The sequence below is a fragment of the Myxine glutinosa genome, chromosome 9 (genome assembly GCF_964187855.1).
Source record: "Myxine glutinosa chromosome 9, kmMyxGlut1.1, whole genome shotgun sequence".
NCBI classification, from domain to species: domain Eukaryota; kingdom Metazoa; phylum Chordata; class Myxini; order Myxiniformes; family Myxinidae; genus Myxine; species Myxine glutinosa.
In genome coordinates, this window is record NC_136269.1 from 104543911 (window position 1) to 104561220 (window position 17310).

Below are 17310 nucleotides of genomic sequence, written 5' to 3' on the forward strand. Positions count from 1 at the left end.
TCTCGGATAGTGTTACACCTGCTAAAGAAAGGTAAATTGAGCAACAACAAAATGTTTAGCAACAGCAAAAAGTTTCTTAATAAAAAAAACAGCCAATTGCTTCATACACTGGAGTGAAAACTACCTGAGAGCTCTACCTAAAACAATAATTACCCTCTGCTCGAGCAATGTCTGATCGGTCTATGATTACATCGTGTGTGCAGCACACCTGTGCACGAGATACGACCCCTGAGATCCCGTGAGATAAAAACTTCGATGTCACGTGATAAATGAAATTCTACAATTGCCTTATTAGCAAGAACATTGTAATTGTCGCTCTTTTCGTTTACCTGGTGGGTTTTTAGCCGCGTCGCAGACGCTGCTCATAGAGTGCCCTCTGCTGTTGTTGTTGTTGTTGTTCTTCTTCTTGTGCTTGTTCTTGCAGAGAAGACAAAACCTCAAAGCTCCACTCATTCTGGGAACCATAGCTCCACCCATTCTGGGAGAGCCTTCATATAAACAAATATCCACCATTTTATTAACTCGCATTGGCATTTGAGGCCTGTTTTGTAGGGCCGTGGTGTCTTCCTCTCTCACACAGTTTTATTTAAAATCAAATTCGATATATCATTTCATTTTTCACAGTCGCTAACATAGTTTTAGACTCAGTTGAAAAAAAACGGGAAGAAAATCCGATGAAAGTTGCCCTTTATAGAACGAAATGAATTCTCAAAGGCCTGTAACTTCAAGTCCATTGACATATATATATTTTTTTAATCGCGGCATGGTCAGTCATACACCGCCCGAAATAAGAGACGGGAAAATGCCGAGATATATATATTTTGTTTAAATCGCGGCATGGTCAGTCATACACCGCCCGAAATAAGAGACGGGAAAATGCCGAGATATATTAAAAATTCGTCCATTTGATGACAATCGTCACGATGAAATATTTAATTTATACGTCGTCACAATAATGTGGATAGAGGAGCATAGTTATAGCTTCGTTCACGTGTCGCCACATACGGGAAATTGCCGAGATATATATTTTTTAAATCGCGGCATGGTCAGTCATACACCGCCTGAAATAACAGATGGGAAAATGCCGAGATATATTAAAAATTCGTCCATTTGATGACAATCGTCACGATGAAATATTGAATTTATACGTCGTCACAATAATGTGGAGAGAGGAGCATAGCTTCGTTCACGTGTCGCCACATACGGGAAATTGCCGAGATATATATATTTTGTTTAAATCGCGGCATGGTCAGTCATACACCGCCTGAAATAACAGATGGGAAAATGCCGAGATATATTAAAAATTCGTCCATTTGATGACAATCGTCACGATGAAATATTGAATTTATACGTCGTCACAATAATGTGGAGAGAGGAGCATAGCTTCGTTCACGTGTCGCCAGTCGCCACACACGGGAAATTGCCGAGATATATTTTTTTTAAATCGCGGCATGGTCAGTCATACACCGCCTGAAATAACAGACGGGAAAATGCCGAGATATATTAAAAATTCGTCGCCACACACGGGAAATTGCCGAGATATATTTTCACTTTGCACAAAAATAACATCAAGTAATCGAATCAATAGGAATGTCCTGTGCCTATAACATCGACGTTATAGGCACAGCTGCATCTAGGCATTGTGTAACATCGACGCGGCTTTTGTTTTAATTAAAACTTTTTGTACTTGTTTTCGATGACGTTATAATGTTCTTGGATCACCAAGGGAGTAAATGTTGCATAATAAAGAAGGAATGAGGAACGAATGCGTCAAGAAAGAGAAAAAACAAACTAGCAGAGTACTGGGTTGGGTGGGTGGGGTGGGGTGGGGTGGGGTTAGTGGTGGGAGTTAGTGGGGGCTTTGTTCAAACTACAGGAACCGCCTCTTTCTCTCCTCTTGACGGGCTTGCTGTTGTATGAAAAAAAAGGAGGTTGTGGACCCAACGTTTGGAGAGCTTCTTGGCAGAAACTCCAAAACTCAATGGAGGATCAATCCCGACTGATGATTCAGACAGTCGGAAAATAGGTCAAAGTTACTGAAGGAATTCTTTTAGAGGAACAACTATTTCAAGGTTTGCGAAGAAAATAAAGTTTTGTGCAGGATGTTGTTGAATTTGGATCATTTACAGTCTTCACGTGCGAGGGAAGTTAACGTATGAGGAATGGACGTGACAAGTCAACACATTACAATTGTTGTGAGAAACTTGTATTAAGAACGAGCAGTGTGTGTGTGTGTATATGTATGTATGTGTGTATGTATGTATGTATGTATGTATGTATGTATGTATGTATGTATGTATGTATGTATGTGTGTGTATATATATACAGTATATGTGTGTGTATATATATGTATGTGTGTGTGTATATATATATATATATATATATACGGAAGGAATGGTTGAAATTCCCCTGGATGGAATATATATATATATATATATATATATATATATATATATATATATATATATATATATATATATATATATATATATATATATATATATATATATATATATTTCTGTGTGTGTATGTATGTATGTATGTATGTGTGTCTCTGGTGCTGATCATTTTGAGAAAATGGGGAAGGAGAATTAGGAAGCGAGAGGAAGGGTGGGACTGGGAGGGAAGGCATGTGACTGCACTTCCCCTCGTGGCTCGTGGTGGGTATACAGAGTGAGAAAGCCGAGAAGGGAGTTTGACGGAGACGAGTCAGGGAATCAGGCCTTGGGTGTGGTTGTAACCTGCGTGTGTCACTCCAGTTCAAACTCGAACCATCAGCCTGGGTAAGCCCACGTCCTCGTCCCGTTTTGCGCACGAATCGCGAACGTTTCTTCTCTTGATTTGTACTTCCGACTCTGTGTTCACTCGTGTGTTCGTGTTCCCTCGTAGTCTGAGTGCAGCGAGTGTGCGCGTGCATTTGAATTGAATGGGTGTACTTCATGTTCTAACGCTGTGTCCCTCTCGCACACGATAGACACGTGGCTTCTGTGTTCAAATGCGCGGAGAGTAATTAGTGCGGAGAATTTTCAATGGGAGGAAAATCGTCAAATAATCACCGATTATTTTTCCTCATTCTGTTTGCTGCTGTCTGCTTGTCCATGTCTGCGTCCGTCTCTGTCCCGTCTGTCGGCCGCTTGCTCGTGAGCCCAAGGGACTGTCGGAATGTGGGGAACGCAGAAACAGAGGTGAGACGGACGTACCAGAGGAAACGGGAAAGGATGAAGCAAACAGACAGACAGGGAAATAGACCAGGAGACCAGAGCGCAATTAGGTAGGAGAGATGGATTGGGAATTCACGTGCAGTCTTCGCCTTGTGCAGGTATGCATCAGTTCCTCTGATGGAACCTCGCAGCACCCCTCGCCTCGCCTAGTGTAGACCCCGCAGCACCCCTCGCCTCGCCTAGTGTAGACCCCGCAGCACCCCTCACCAATGTGTAGACCCGCAGCACCCCTCGCCTCGCCTAGTGTAGACCCCGCAGCACCCCTCACCAATGTGTAGACCCGCAGCACCCCTCACCTAGTGTAGATCCCACAGCACCCCTCGCCTAGTGTAGACCCCGCAGCACCCTTCACCTAGTGTAGACCTCACAGCACCCCTCGCCTAGTGTAGACCTCGCAGCACTCCTCGCCTATTGTAGACCTCGCAGCCCCTTCACCTCGTGTAGACCTCGCAGCACCCCTCACCAATGTGTAGATCCCGCAGCACCTCACCAATGTGTAGATCCCGCAGCACTCCTCACCAATGTGTAGACCCCACAGCATCCTTCGCCTAGTGTAGACCTCGCAGCACCCATCACCAATGTGTAGACCCTGCAGCACCCTTCGCCTAGTGTAGACCCCGCAGCAGCCCTCACCTAGTGTAGACCCCGCAGCACCCCTCACCAATGTGTAGACCTCGCAGCACCCCTCACCAATGTGTAGACCTCGCAGCACCCCTCACCAATGTGTAGACCTCGCAGCACCCTTCGCCTAGTGAAGATCCCGCAGCACCCCTCACAAATATGTAGACCCCGCAGCACCCCTCACCAATGTGTAGACCCCGCAGCACCCCTCACCAATGTGTAGACCTCGCAGCACCCCTCACCAATGTGTAGACCTCGCAGCACCCCTCACCAATGTGTAGACCGCGCAGCACCCTTCGCCTAGTGTAGACCCCGCAGCACCCCTCACAAATATGTAGACCCCGCAGCACCCCTCACCAATGTGTCGACCTCGCAGCACCCCTCACCAATGTGTAGACCCCACAGCACCCTTCGCCTAGTGTAGACCTCACAGCACGCCTCAACAATGTGTAGACCTCGCAGCACCCTTCACCAATGTGTAGACCCTGCTGCAGCACCCTTCGCCTCGTGTAGACCCTGCTGCAGCACCCTCTACCTTCATTGCGTAATTAATGGAACGCAGGAAACAGGACACGTGTACAAGACGCATTGTTTAATCACCTTTCTATCACCTGTTGTTTCACACCAATCATCCACTTTTTGTTTTCTCGGTTTTTCGTTTTTTTTTTTTTTTGTTTTTTTTTAAACATCTTTCGCTTCAGCCAGCGGAATGACAAAGGTCTAAAATTACACTGAGAAGTTGAGCGTTTACACCGAAGTTTGCTTTGAGTTGCTGAATCGATCTGGGAAACAAAGAAGTTATGAAAATAACAGCTGTCTCGTGTCACGTGTGAGAATGTGAAACTACCTTCATTTTGCAAAGTCTGCTGCATTCACGCTTCACTAACAGATCTGAGTTCTTCTTTAACACGTTTTTCTTGCTAAGCGTTTCTTATGATAATTATTTAATACAACCAAAGAAGTTAGTGTACATTTACCATGATGTATAAAAAAGTTGTTTGTCCTTTTTCCTCCTGTTTTTGGTAGCCATTTGAACTCTGTATTAATCATTGTTATTAGCTTTGGCTTACTGTTGTTCCTTTGTTACATGTAAAGTTTTGTATTAAACGATGTAAATTGCCAGGACCGGATTAAGACAGCTCCAGAACCCTGGGTAGTGAATCTGCACCCTCTTGGTCACATACAGTACCCTCCCAGGTATTGACCAAAACAATCCGAATGTCAAATAAAACACAAATTTATTGATTTGCAGATATGTGCATGCCCCTCAACCCCACCACCCAAACCCCTCAACCCCACCACCCACGCCCCTCAACCCCACCACCCACGCTCCTCAACCCCACCACCCATGCCCCTCAACCCCACCACCCACGCCCCTCAACCCCACCACCCACTCCCCCTCAATCCCACCACCCACTCCCCTTTAACTCCACCACCCACTCCTGCTCAACCCCACCACCCACTCCCCCTCAATCCCACCACCCACTCCCCCTTAACCCCACCACCCACTCCCTTCAATCCCACCACCCACTCCCCTCAATCCCACCACCCACTCCCCCTCAATCCCACCACCCACTCCCCTCAACCCCACCACCCACTCCCCCTCAATCCCACCACCCACTCCCCTTTAACTCCACCACCCACTCCCCCTCAACCCCACCACCCACACCCCTCAACCCCACCACCCACGCCCCCTCAACCCCACCACCCACGCCCCCTCAACCCCACCACCCACTCCCCCTCAATCCCACCACCCACTCCCCTTTAACTCCACCACCCACTCCCCCTCAACCCCACCACCCACTCCCCCTCAATCCCACCACCCACTCCCCCTTAACCCCACCACCCACTCTCCTCAATCCCACCACCCACTCCCCTCAATCCCACCACCCACTCCCCCTCAATCCCACCACCCACTCCCCCTCAATCCACCACCCACTCCCCCTCAATCCCACCACCCACTCCCCCTCAATCCCACCACCCACTCCCCCTCAATCCCACCACCCACTCCCCTTTAACTCCACCACCCACTCCCCCTCAACCCCACCACCCACACCCCTCAACCCCACCACCCACGCCCGCTCAACCCCACCACCCACTCCCCCTCAATCCCACCACCCACTCCCCTTTAACTCCACCACCCACTCCCCCTCAACCCCACCACCCACTTCCCCTCAATCCCACCACCCACTCCCCCTTAACCCCACCACCCACTCCCCTCAATCCCATCACCCACTCCCCCTCAATCCCACCACCCACTCCCCTCAACCCCACCACCCACTCCCCCTCAATCCCACCACCCAATCCAGCTCAACCCCACCACCCACTCCCCCTCAACCCCACCACCCATTCCCCTCAACCCCACCACCCGCTCCCCCTCAACCCCACCACCCACTCCCCCTCAACCCCACCACCCACTCCCCCTCAACCCCACCACCCACTCCCCCTCAACCCCACCACCCACTCCTCCTCAACCCCACCACCCACTCCCTTCAATCCCACCACCCACTCCCCTCAATCCCACCACCCACTCCCCCTCAATCCCACCACCCACTCCCCTCAACCCCACCACCCACTCCCCCTCAATCCCACCACCCACTCCCCTTTAACTCCACCACCCACTCCCCCTCAACCCCACCACCCACACTCCTCAACCCCACCACCCACGCCCCTCAACCCCACCACCCACGCCCGCTCAACCCCACCACCCACGCCCGCTCAACCCCACCACCCACTCCCCCTCAATCCCACCACCCACTCCCCTTTAACTCCACCACCCACTCCCCCTCAACCCCACCACCCACTCCCCCTCAATTCCACCACCCACTCCCCCTTAACCCCACCACCCACTCCCCTCAATCCCACCACCCACTCCCCTCAATCCCACCACCCACTCCCCCTCAATCCCACCACCCACTCCCCCTCAATCCCACCACCCACTCCCCCTCAATCCCACCACCCACTCCCCTTTAACTCCACCACCCACTCCCCCTCAACCCCACCACCCACACCCCTCAACCCCACCACCCACGCCCGCTCAACCCCACCACCCACTCCCCCTCAATCCCACCACCCACTCCCCCTCAATCCCACCACCCACTCCCCTTTAACTCCACCACCCACTCCCCCTCAACCCCACCACCCACTTCCCCTCAATCCCACCACCCACTCCCCCTTAACCCCACCACCCACTCCCCTCAATCCCATCACCCACTCCCCCTCAATCCCACCACCCACTCCCCTCAACCCCACCACCCACTCCCCCTCAATCCCACCACCCAATCCCCCTCAACCCCACCACCCACTCCCCCTCAACCCCACCACCCATTCCCCTCAACCCCACCACCCACTCCCCCTCAACCCCACCACCCACTCCCCCTCAACCCCACCACCCACTCCCCCTCAACCCCACCACCCACTCCTCCTCAACCCCACCACCCACTCCCCCTCAATCTCACCACCCAATCCCCCTCAACCCCACCACCCACTCCCCCTCAACCCCACCACCCATTCCCCTCAACCCCACCACCCACTCCCCCTCAACCCCACCACCCACTCCCCCTCAACCCCACCACCCACTCCCCCTCAACCCCACCACCCACTCCCCCTCAACCCCACCACCCACTCCTCCTCAACCCCACCACCCACACCCCCTCAACCCCACCACCCACTCCCCCTTAACCCCACCACCCACTCCCCCTCAACCCCACCACCCACTCCTCCTCAACCCCACCACCCACTCCCCTAAACCTCACCACCCACGCCCTTCAACCCCACAACCCACTCCCCGTCCCCTTGTACAGACCGACAACAACACCTGCAGATGTGCAGGGAGCGTTATAGCTATCGATATTGGCTGAGTTGCAGGTGGCATTATAGCTATCGTTATTGGCTGATGTACAGGCAGCATTATAGCTATCGTTATTGGCTGATGTACAGGTAGCATTATAACTATCATTATTGGCTGATTTTTCAGGTAGCATTATAGCTATCGTTATTGGCTGATTTCCAGGTGGTGTTATAGCTATCGTTATTGGCTGACTTTTCAGGTAGCATTATAACTATCATTATTGGCTGATTTTCAGTTTGCATTATAACTATCATTATTGGCTGATTTTCAGTTTGCATTATAGCTATCGTTATTGGCAGATTTCCAGGTGGTGTTATAGCGATCATTATTGGCTGATTTTGAGTTAACATTATAGCTATCATTATTGGCTGATTTTCAGTTTGCATTATAGCTTTCGTTATTGGCTGATGTACAGTTAGCATTATAGCTATCGTTATTGGCTGATTTTCAGTTTGCATTATAGCTTTCGTTATTGGCTGATGTACAGTTAGCATTATAGCTATCGTTATTGGCAGATTTCCAGGTAGTGTTATCGCTATCGTTATTGGCTGATTTTCAGGTAGTGTTATAGCTATCGTTATTGGTAGATTTTTCAGTTTGCATTATAGCTATCGTTATTGGCTGATGTACAGTTAGCATTATAGCTATCGTTATTGGCAGATTTCCAGGTAGTGTTATAGCTATCGTTATTGGCTGATTTTCAGTTAGCATTATAGCTATCGTTATTGGCTGATTTTCAGTTAGCATTATAGCTATCGTTATTGGCTGATTTTCAGTTAGCATTATAGCTATCGTTATTGGCTGATTTTCAGGTAGCGTTATGGCTTTCGTTATTGGTAGATTTTTCAGTTAGCATTATAGCTATCGTTATTGGCTGATTTTCAGTTAGCATTATAGCTATCGTTATTGGCTGATTTTCAGGTAGCGTTATGGCTTTCGTTATTGGTAGATTTTTCAGTTAGCATTATAGCTATCGTTATTAGCTGATTTTCAGTTAGCATTATAGCTATCGTTATTGGCTGATTTTCAGGTAGCGTTATGGCTTTCGTTATTGGTAGATTTTTCAGTTAGCATTATAGCTATCGTTATTAGCTGATTTTCAGTTAGCATTATAGCTATCGTTATTGGCAGATTTCCAGGTAGTGTTATAGCTATAGTTATTGGCTGATTTTCAGGTAGTGTTATAGCTATCGTTATTGGTAGATTTTTCAGTTCGCATTATAGCTATCGTTATTGGCTGATGTACAGTTAGCATTATAGCTATCGTTATTGGCAGATTTCCAGGTAGTGTTATAGCTATCGTTATTGGCTGATTTTCAGTTAGCATTATAGCTATCGTTATTGGCTGATTTTCAGTTAGCATTATAGCTATCGTTATTGGCTGATTTTCAGGTAGCGTTATGGCTTTCGTTATTGGTAGATTTTTCAGTTAGCATTATAGCTATCGTTATTAGCTGATTTTCAGTTAGCATTATAGCTATCGTTATTGGCTGATTTTCAGGTAGCGTTATGGCTTTCGTTATTGGTAGATTTTTCAGTTAGCATTATAGCTATCGTTATTAGCTGATTTTCAGTTAGCATTATAGCTATCGTTATTGGCAGATTTCCAGGTAGTGTTATAGCTATCGTTATTGGCTGATTTTCAGGTAGTGTTATAGCTATCGTTATTGGTAGATTTTTCAGTTCGCATTATAGCTATCGTTATTGGCTGATGTACAGTTAGCATTATAGCTATCGTTATTGGCTGATTTTCAGTTAGCATTATAGCTATCGTTATTGGCTGATTTTCAGTTAGCATTATAGCTATCGTTATTGGCTGATTTTCAGTTAGCATTATAGCTATCGTTATTGGCTGATTTTCAGGTAGCGTTATGGCTTTCGTTATTGGTAGATTTTTCAGTTAGCATTATAGCTATCGTTATTAGCTGATTTTCAGTTAGCATTATAGCTATCGTTATTAGCTGATTTTCAGGTAGCGTTATGGCTTTCGTTATTTGTAGATTTTTCAGTTAGCATTATAGCTATCGTTATTGGCTGATTTTCAGTTAGCATTATAGCTATCGTTATTGGCTGATTTTCAGGTAGCGTTATAGCTATCGTTATTGGCTGATTTTCAGTTAGCATTATAGCTATCGTTATGGGCTGATTTTCAGTTAGCATTATAGCTATCGTTATTGGCTGATTTTCAGGTAGCGTTATGGCTTTCGTTATTGGTAGATTTTTCAGTTAGCATTATAGCTATCGTTATTAGCTGATTTTCAGTTAGCATTATAGCTATCGTTATTAGCTGATTTTCAGTTAGCATTATAGCTATCGTTATTGGCTGATTTTCAGTTGGCATTATAGCTATCGTTATGGGCTGATTTTCAGTTAGCATTATAGCTATCGTTATTGGCTGATTTTCAGGTAGCATTATAGCTATCGTTATGGGCTGATTTTCAGTTAGCATTATAGCTATCGTTATTGGCTGATTTTCAGGTAGCGTTATGGCTTTCGTTATTGGTAGATTTTTCAGTTAGCATTATAGCTATCGTTATTAGCTGATTTTCAGTTAGCATTATAGCTATCGTTATTGGCTGATTTTCAGTTGGCATTATAGCTATCGTTATTGGCAGATTTCCAGGTAGTGTCATAGCTATCGTTATTAGCTGATGTACTGTTTGCATTATAACTATCATTATTAGCTGATTTTCAGGTAGCATTATAACTATCAGTATTGGCTGATTTTCAGGTAGCATTATAACTATCATTATTAGCTGATTTTCAGGTAGCATTATAACTATCATTATTGGCTGATTTTCAGGTAGCATTATAACTATCATTATTAGCTGATTTTCAGGTAGCATTATAACTATCAGTATTGGTTGATTTTCAGGTAGCATTATAACTATCATTATTAGCTGATTTTCAGGTAGCATTATAACTATCATTATTGGCTGATTTTCAGGTAGCATTATAGCTGTCGCTATTGGCTGATTTTCAGGTAGTGTTATAGCTATTGTTATTGGCTGATTTTCAGGTAGCGTTATAGCATCGTTATTGGCTGATGTGCACGTAGCGTTATAGCTATTGTTATTGGCTGATGTGCAGGTAGCGTTATAGCTATTGTTATTGGCTGATGTGCAGGTAGCATTATAACTATCATTATTAGCTGATTTTCAGGTAGCATTATAACTATCAGTATTGGCTGATTTTCAGGTAGCATTATAACTATCATTATTAGCTGATTTTCAGGTAGCATTATAACTATCATTATTGGCTGATTTTCAGGTAGCATTATAGCTGTCGCTATTGGCTGATTTTCAGGTAGTGTTATAGCTATTGTTATTGGCTGATTTTCAGGTAGCGTTATAGCATCGATATTGGCTGATGTGCACGTAGCGTTATAGCTATTGTTATTGGCTGATGTGCACGTAGCGTTATAGCTATTGTTATTGACTGATTTGCAGGTAGAGTTATAGTTGTTATTGGTAGTTGTGCAGAATATAATTTTATATTAGTACCTTTTTCATATAATTCTATACTTCATGTAATTCTTTGCTGTAATGTACTTCCAGCCAATTATCTGATTCGTGATGAATAGAAGTAAAGGCAAACAAAGGTAAAGTTTGAGGGCCTCCCCAAGATGAAGAGTCCCCGGGCTGTGCTCGTCAGGCACCATTGTTCATCCAGGCCTGTAAATTGCAAAGCTTCACAACCTCCCTGGCACCTCAAAGTCAAAATAACTTATACAATCTACATTTCGTTTTTGTCATGGTTTCTACCAGTAAAGGTGATCTAAAAACTCGATGTGGTTTCTCCAATCGGTTATTGTAGAAAACTACTCTGGTTGTAAAATTGGCCTTTTTTTTTTTTCATTGTGAGTTCCAGTTCCAGTTCAGTTCTGGGATTTTGGAAACTCAGCTAATTTCAGGAGAATTTCCATGTTGCTACTGAGTTGTTTGTAAAAAGCCAACTCATGGCTTACTCATGACCTTCGGGGACGGGGGCAATCTGCCTGCTCCATCTGGCCTTGCCTACACATTGTTTTTTCAATTTTGTTTTTGTACATGGGTCAAGGCTCATGTAGGAACTTAACGACAAAGGGCAGCAGGTTCACGGATTACCAAAGAGTGTGAGGATTATATACAGAGGAAATAAGGAACAGGAAAAACGAGTAGCAATGGCCTGAATAGGAACAGAATGAGAAATAATGTGTGTGTGCAGAAGAGTTAATGGATGAGCAGCACTTTTGAAATACTGAGGTAAGAAGGATGAGGGAAGGACACAGGGGGATTATTCCACAATTGGGAAAATGGGAGGGTGAATGAATCCAGGTGGTCAATGAGCCCTGACTTTGGGAGGGTGAGCAGCTAGGTTAAGGATTCTTGAGGAATGCGTGTGACCTGGGATGGCTTGTGGAGGGTTAGTCAAGGGAAGCGGTAGCAGAGCCAGTCCATTGTACTTAAATCTTGATGCCCTCATGGCAATTTTGGATAGGTATCTTATGCTACCTATAAAAATACAATGCTTTCATAAAAGCATAAAAATAAACCACCACCGAAGATGCCTGAAACTTACGTACGTGCATTCCAGAGCGTTCCGATCATTGTGTTTGCAGAAGTTGATTTCCTTGTTTCCTTCTCATTCTGAGACACTGTAATTATGGATGACTCGATGAATGTTTCTCATTTTATCTCAGATCATCATTCTCAATAAAATTGCCGAGCGTCATCCTGCTCGGCATACCTATGTCGCCATGGGCTTCATGATGCCATGCACCCAGGTTGAAATCCCCACATAGGAAATGTTGATATTTTCGTTGTCGTTTTATTTTATGGCTTGCTTAAGCTAGGTAGGGTTAGCACCTAAGCAGGTGCAACTCCTTTCTCTGCCATTACATTTGCAAGGTCCTCCATGAGGCCTTGTTGTAATATAAGGTGTTTTATTAAGACTGAATTTACTGCAGCCTTATATTGCATCTTGGTGAACTCGAGTTCTAACTTTGGGGCAATCTTTCCCAGCAATGTTCCCACTGCCTTCAACAAGCATCACCAGAAGCTTACTTGACGTAGTAATGATAAAACAAGCATTTTATAAGCTAACTAGAACGGCACTCGGTAGAGCGTATACCCTCCGCCAGGCTCACCAGTTTATGTTTTGTATCCCACTGATAGCATGGATCTGGTTCGGACCCGAACCAAAATCTAATTGCCTTGTTCTTGCCACCTACCCAACTCATCTACCAAGTTTATTCATAATTCGTCCACAACTTTTTAAAATATCATGTTATCAATCACTTTTCGTCCAATCTCCCAATGGTGAAGAATCCCTTAAAAAATTCTACGAGCCGGATCCGAATCCCGATCTTCCCCAAAATCTACTAATTTCGTCCTTGTCACATAAACTACCTCTCTGCCAAATTTCGTCCGAATCTGTCCACAACTTTTTGAGATATCTTGTTCACAAACAAACAAACAGACAGGAGGGGGAGGGGGGAGGGGGGAGAGGGGAGGGAGGGGGGAGTGGGAGTGGGAGGGGGGAGGGGGGGGAGGGGGGTCGGGCAGCTTCTTCTCGGTGGTCACGCATAAAATAGATTTGTAAAAATTTCGGTTGCTCACCTGGTTGAGGGTGGATAGAGCCAATGAGGTGGTATACCTGGCCTTGCACCTTGAATGTAGGCATGAATCCTTGCTCAGTGACGACGCGATCTGCTCCAAACGAAGTCATTTGGAACGAAGAGTTGTAATTACGGATTTCCTTCAGGAAGTGTCTGGATTGAGTCGTAGTTGATTGAAGTAGTTCTTTCAAAGGTTCCGGTGGAGATTGGAGAGAAGGCAAAAGGACATTGCCTCCCCTGCAACACATTCCTGGTGTTTCTCCCTTCCATTTCAAGGCATGGCAAAACTGACAGGTGAACGACATGGAGCCAATATCAACGTTTGAGGAGTAGTCAGTGTTCGGATTGTAACTGAATGCAGCCTTCTCCCATGCAATGGCCGGCTGCCGTCTGCCTGATGGTTGCCAGTTGTTGAGTCGTTTTTGGCGCTGTTCTTCTGTCTCCTGCTGTCTGGCCCTCGCTACACTTTGTTGATTGGCGTTTAGACGTGCCTCTGTCTCATCTTCTGTCTCTCGCTGTCTGGCCCTCGCCAGACGTTGTTGATTGGCGTTTAGACGTGCCTCTGTCTCATCTTCTGTCTCTCGCTGTCTGGCCCTCGCCAGACGGTGTTGATTGGCGTTTAGATGTGCCTCTGTCTCATCTTCTGTCTCTCGCTGTCTGGCCCTCGCCAGACATTGTTGATTGGCGTTTAGACGTGCCTCTGTCTCATCTTGTCTCTCGCTGTCTGAATCTAGAGACACGTTCTTGATTGGCTTGTCGATAGTGAAAAGTACCTTCATCGGCTTCATGGAGTCTCCGATCAGCGATTTTCCTTGCTCGGGAGGTTGAACGTGACAAATTTCTTTTATTCGGTGCCATTGCCTTTATCATAGTCAGTCTTCCAGTCACTCACTCGTAGACAAATTCAAAATACCAAATTCAAAATACTCGCAGACAAAATATCACGTTTACACATGGTAAGAAACGACGCAAACGCACGATTGCAACTCTGCGTCGTGTCGTGGGCGTGGCCAACGTGGCCTCATGCGCCCAGGTGATTGGCTAACTCGAGCTCGAGAGAGCTATAATGCGCTACGTTATGGCAAAAAATATGGATCTAAAGATGAAAGAAAAAAAAACCTATGTGGTGCGAATGGCAATGTTCCTCGCTGAAATGTGTAAAAACGCAATCGCGCGGCAAGGAACATCACGTGATCGCTCTGAGCGATCGATTGCAACTCTGCGTCCTGTCGTGGGCGTGGCCAACGTGGCCTCATGCTACCAGGTGATTGGCTAACTCGAGCTCGAGAGAGCCATAATGCGCTACGTTATGGCAAAAAATATGGATCTAAAGATGAAAGAAAAAAAAACCTATGTGGTGCGAATGGCAATGTTCCTCGCTGAAATGTGAAAAAACGCAATCGCTTTTCGCTCTGAAATACGTGCGAACGCGTAACTGAGTTAATGGCGGCAAGGAACATCACGTGATCGCTCTGAGCGAATCAGCGCGCTGCTCTGCCACCGGTCAGATATTATTCCTCGCTGAAATGCGGTGAGGTAAAAATATGGTAAAAAAATATTATGAAATAAATGTTTAGGTCGGCCATGTTCTTCCCAGGCTCAATGGCCATGTCTGTGCCAAATATCAAGTACGTGAGCCTCTCCGTTTAGGAGTCTATCAGTAACATTACACACACACACACACACACACACACACACAAACTGTGTTTTATATAGACAGATAGATATTTTGGTTGGTTGCTGCCATCTGCCATGGTTGCTGCCTCATACAACTTTGGTACTTTCCTTTCCTCCAGATGTACTTTAATGTCCTCGTGGACACACTGCTGGAATTCCTCCACGTCAATTCTGTATTAGTGGAAAACAACTGCTGCACGTCTCCAAAAGTTATTGCCGCTTCCTCTGGAGATGGTCCATCAACTCGACAATGCTGTTTGTCATGGAGTGGTGGCTTTACGAAATTATGGCATGAAAGAGCGTTTGCTATTGCTCGGCAGTATGGCATCACTCAAGGTCAGGTGTCAAAGATCCTGAAACGAAATGCTCAGAGGGGTGTCCCTACTCCAATGCCGAGGCCAGGACGTCCCCGCAGAACCACAAGGAGGGATGATCGCCAGCTGCACCAGTTAGTCCGCAATGGCCGTACCAAGTCAGCTAATCGGCTTAGGGCTGAGTGGCAGCAACTGACAAATGTGCCTGTATCCAGAAGGCTAGTCAACCAACGTCTGGTTCAAGCAGGCTATCGTGCCAGGCATACCCTGAGAAAGCCACACCTGACCAGACAACACCGCCAGCGCCGATTGCAGTGGGCCAGAGAGCACCGTCAATGGCAGCCAGGACACTGGAATCACGTGATCTTCAGTGACGAGTCTAGATTTCTGGTCTATCGTAAAGATGGCCGCGTCCGAGTGCGCCGACAAGTGCATGAAGCCGACAACAAAGATTATATAGTGCCAAGAGTCCAAGCTGGAGGTGGTGGGGTGACCGTTTGGGCTGCTTTTCATGCAGGGGGCAAAACTGACCTGGTTGTTCTGAATGGAAACCTGAACCAGTTCAAGTACAGGGCCATTCTGGAAGAAACATTGCTTCCATTTGCTCGTGCAGCCTTTCCAGGAAACTTTGTCTTCCAAGATGACAATGCACGGCCTCATCGTGCTCGCATGATCCAACACTTTCTTGCTGACCGTGGTGTAGAGCATTTGGAGTGGCCTGCCATGTCCCCGGATATGAATCCGATAGAGAACTTGTGGGCAGAATTAATGCGTCAAATCGACCACTTGGACCAGCAGCCGACCTCTGTGCATGAATTGCAGCAGGCTATTGTCACTGCATGGCAAGCGATTCCTGTCCAAACCTTGGCAAATCTTGTGAACAGCATGCCTCAACGTGTACGTGCTCTCCTGAATGCTCGTGGGGGTTACACGAAGTACTGAACTGTAATTTTACTGTCGGTAATCCCAGTCATAATTTAACTTTTGTTTTTGTTAAAAAAAAATTTGGCTAATGTGCAAAATAAAGAGATACTTCTGGAAAACGTACAGAAGTTTAACACAGTACTGTCCATGAATTGAGTTCGATATCAGTTTACATCACTTTCAAGGATCAATTTATTTGTTTCGAAATGTCAAATGTGGTTTTTGTTTCTTTTAAAGGTCACATTAACAAAATCTAGAATAATTTCAACATAATTCCAATGAACTTTTGGTTCTAAGACATCTTGAAAAGTAAGTTCACCCCCACAAAAAAAAAATTCCATATTAAATGCCAAGTCTGTATATATATATATATATATACTGTATATATATATATATATATATATATATATATATATATATATATATATATATATATATATATATATATATATATATATATATATAATAGGCCAATGTCGTGTATCCCACCCTGAAACACGGAAACGCTCCTCGGAGAGAAAAAAAAAAAGTAAGTAAATGTGCTTCAAAATAATCCAAATATACGCCAAAACTATATTTTTTTCAATCATACAACGCATTTCCTCTGGCGGTGTGTCGGCAACAGCGTGGGTGTCGTAAGGCTGGTCCGCCTCGCTCCTCCAGATTTTTTTCCCACTAAAGGTGCACATGTTGAGGTATCCTGAAGAACACAAGAAACTTTCTGAATTATGTGACAAAATGCAAAAACCACATCAGTGTATCTCTTTTGGTTTGGTTGTAATATAATTTTTTAACTGGGACAAAACTTTGTGGACAGCCGGTACTTTGTTTATAAGCCCAAAACTATCTTCATATAATCCATGGTAAGGTTACCCAATCAAATGTCTTGAATAAATCAACATTTTAAAACTAGTTACCCTCATTTTTCTTTAAGTGACAGGCGCACACACCACAAGACATTCCTTAATGAACCTCCCAATTTTGAACTCTTTCAACCAGTGCAAGAATATAAGACTTCCTTTTTTCTATCGTGGTATTTTTACCATGGGCTTCTGCTCGTACTTGATTATTACCAAAATTGGCACGTTATAGCTGCAGGTTTTG

At 45.4% G+C, this 17310-nt stretch overlaps 1 protein-coding gene across 2 annotated transcripts in view; it reads left to right on the forward strand.

Annotated features, from left to right (window-relative positions):
* Positions 1 to 1902: 1902 nt before the first annotated feature.
* The window catches only part of LOC137435137 (plastin-2), a 70275-nt gene continuing 54867 nt past the window's right edge, over positions 1903 to 17310 (forward strand). Inside the window, exon 1 of one of the 2 annotated variants that reach the window (XM_078784625.1) lies at positions 1903 to 2072. The gene's annotated coding sequence lies outside the window, so the exon portion shown is untranslated. Of the gene's footprint in view, positions 2073 to 2650; positions 2784 to 17310 lie in introns of those variants that run through there. The other variant, XM_068128658.2, reaches the window with a different exon arrangement.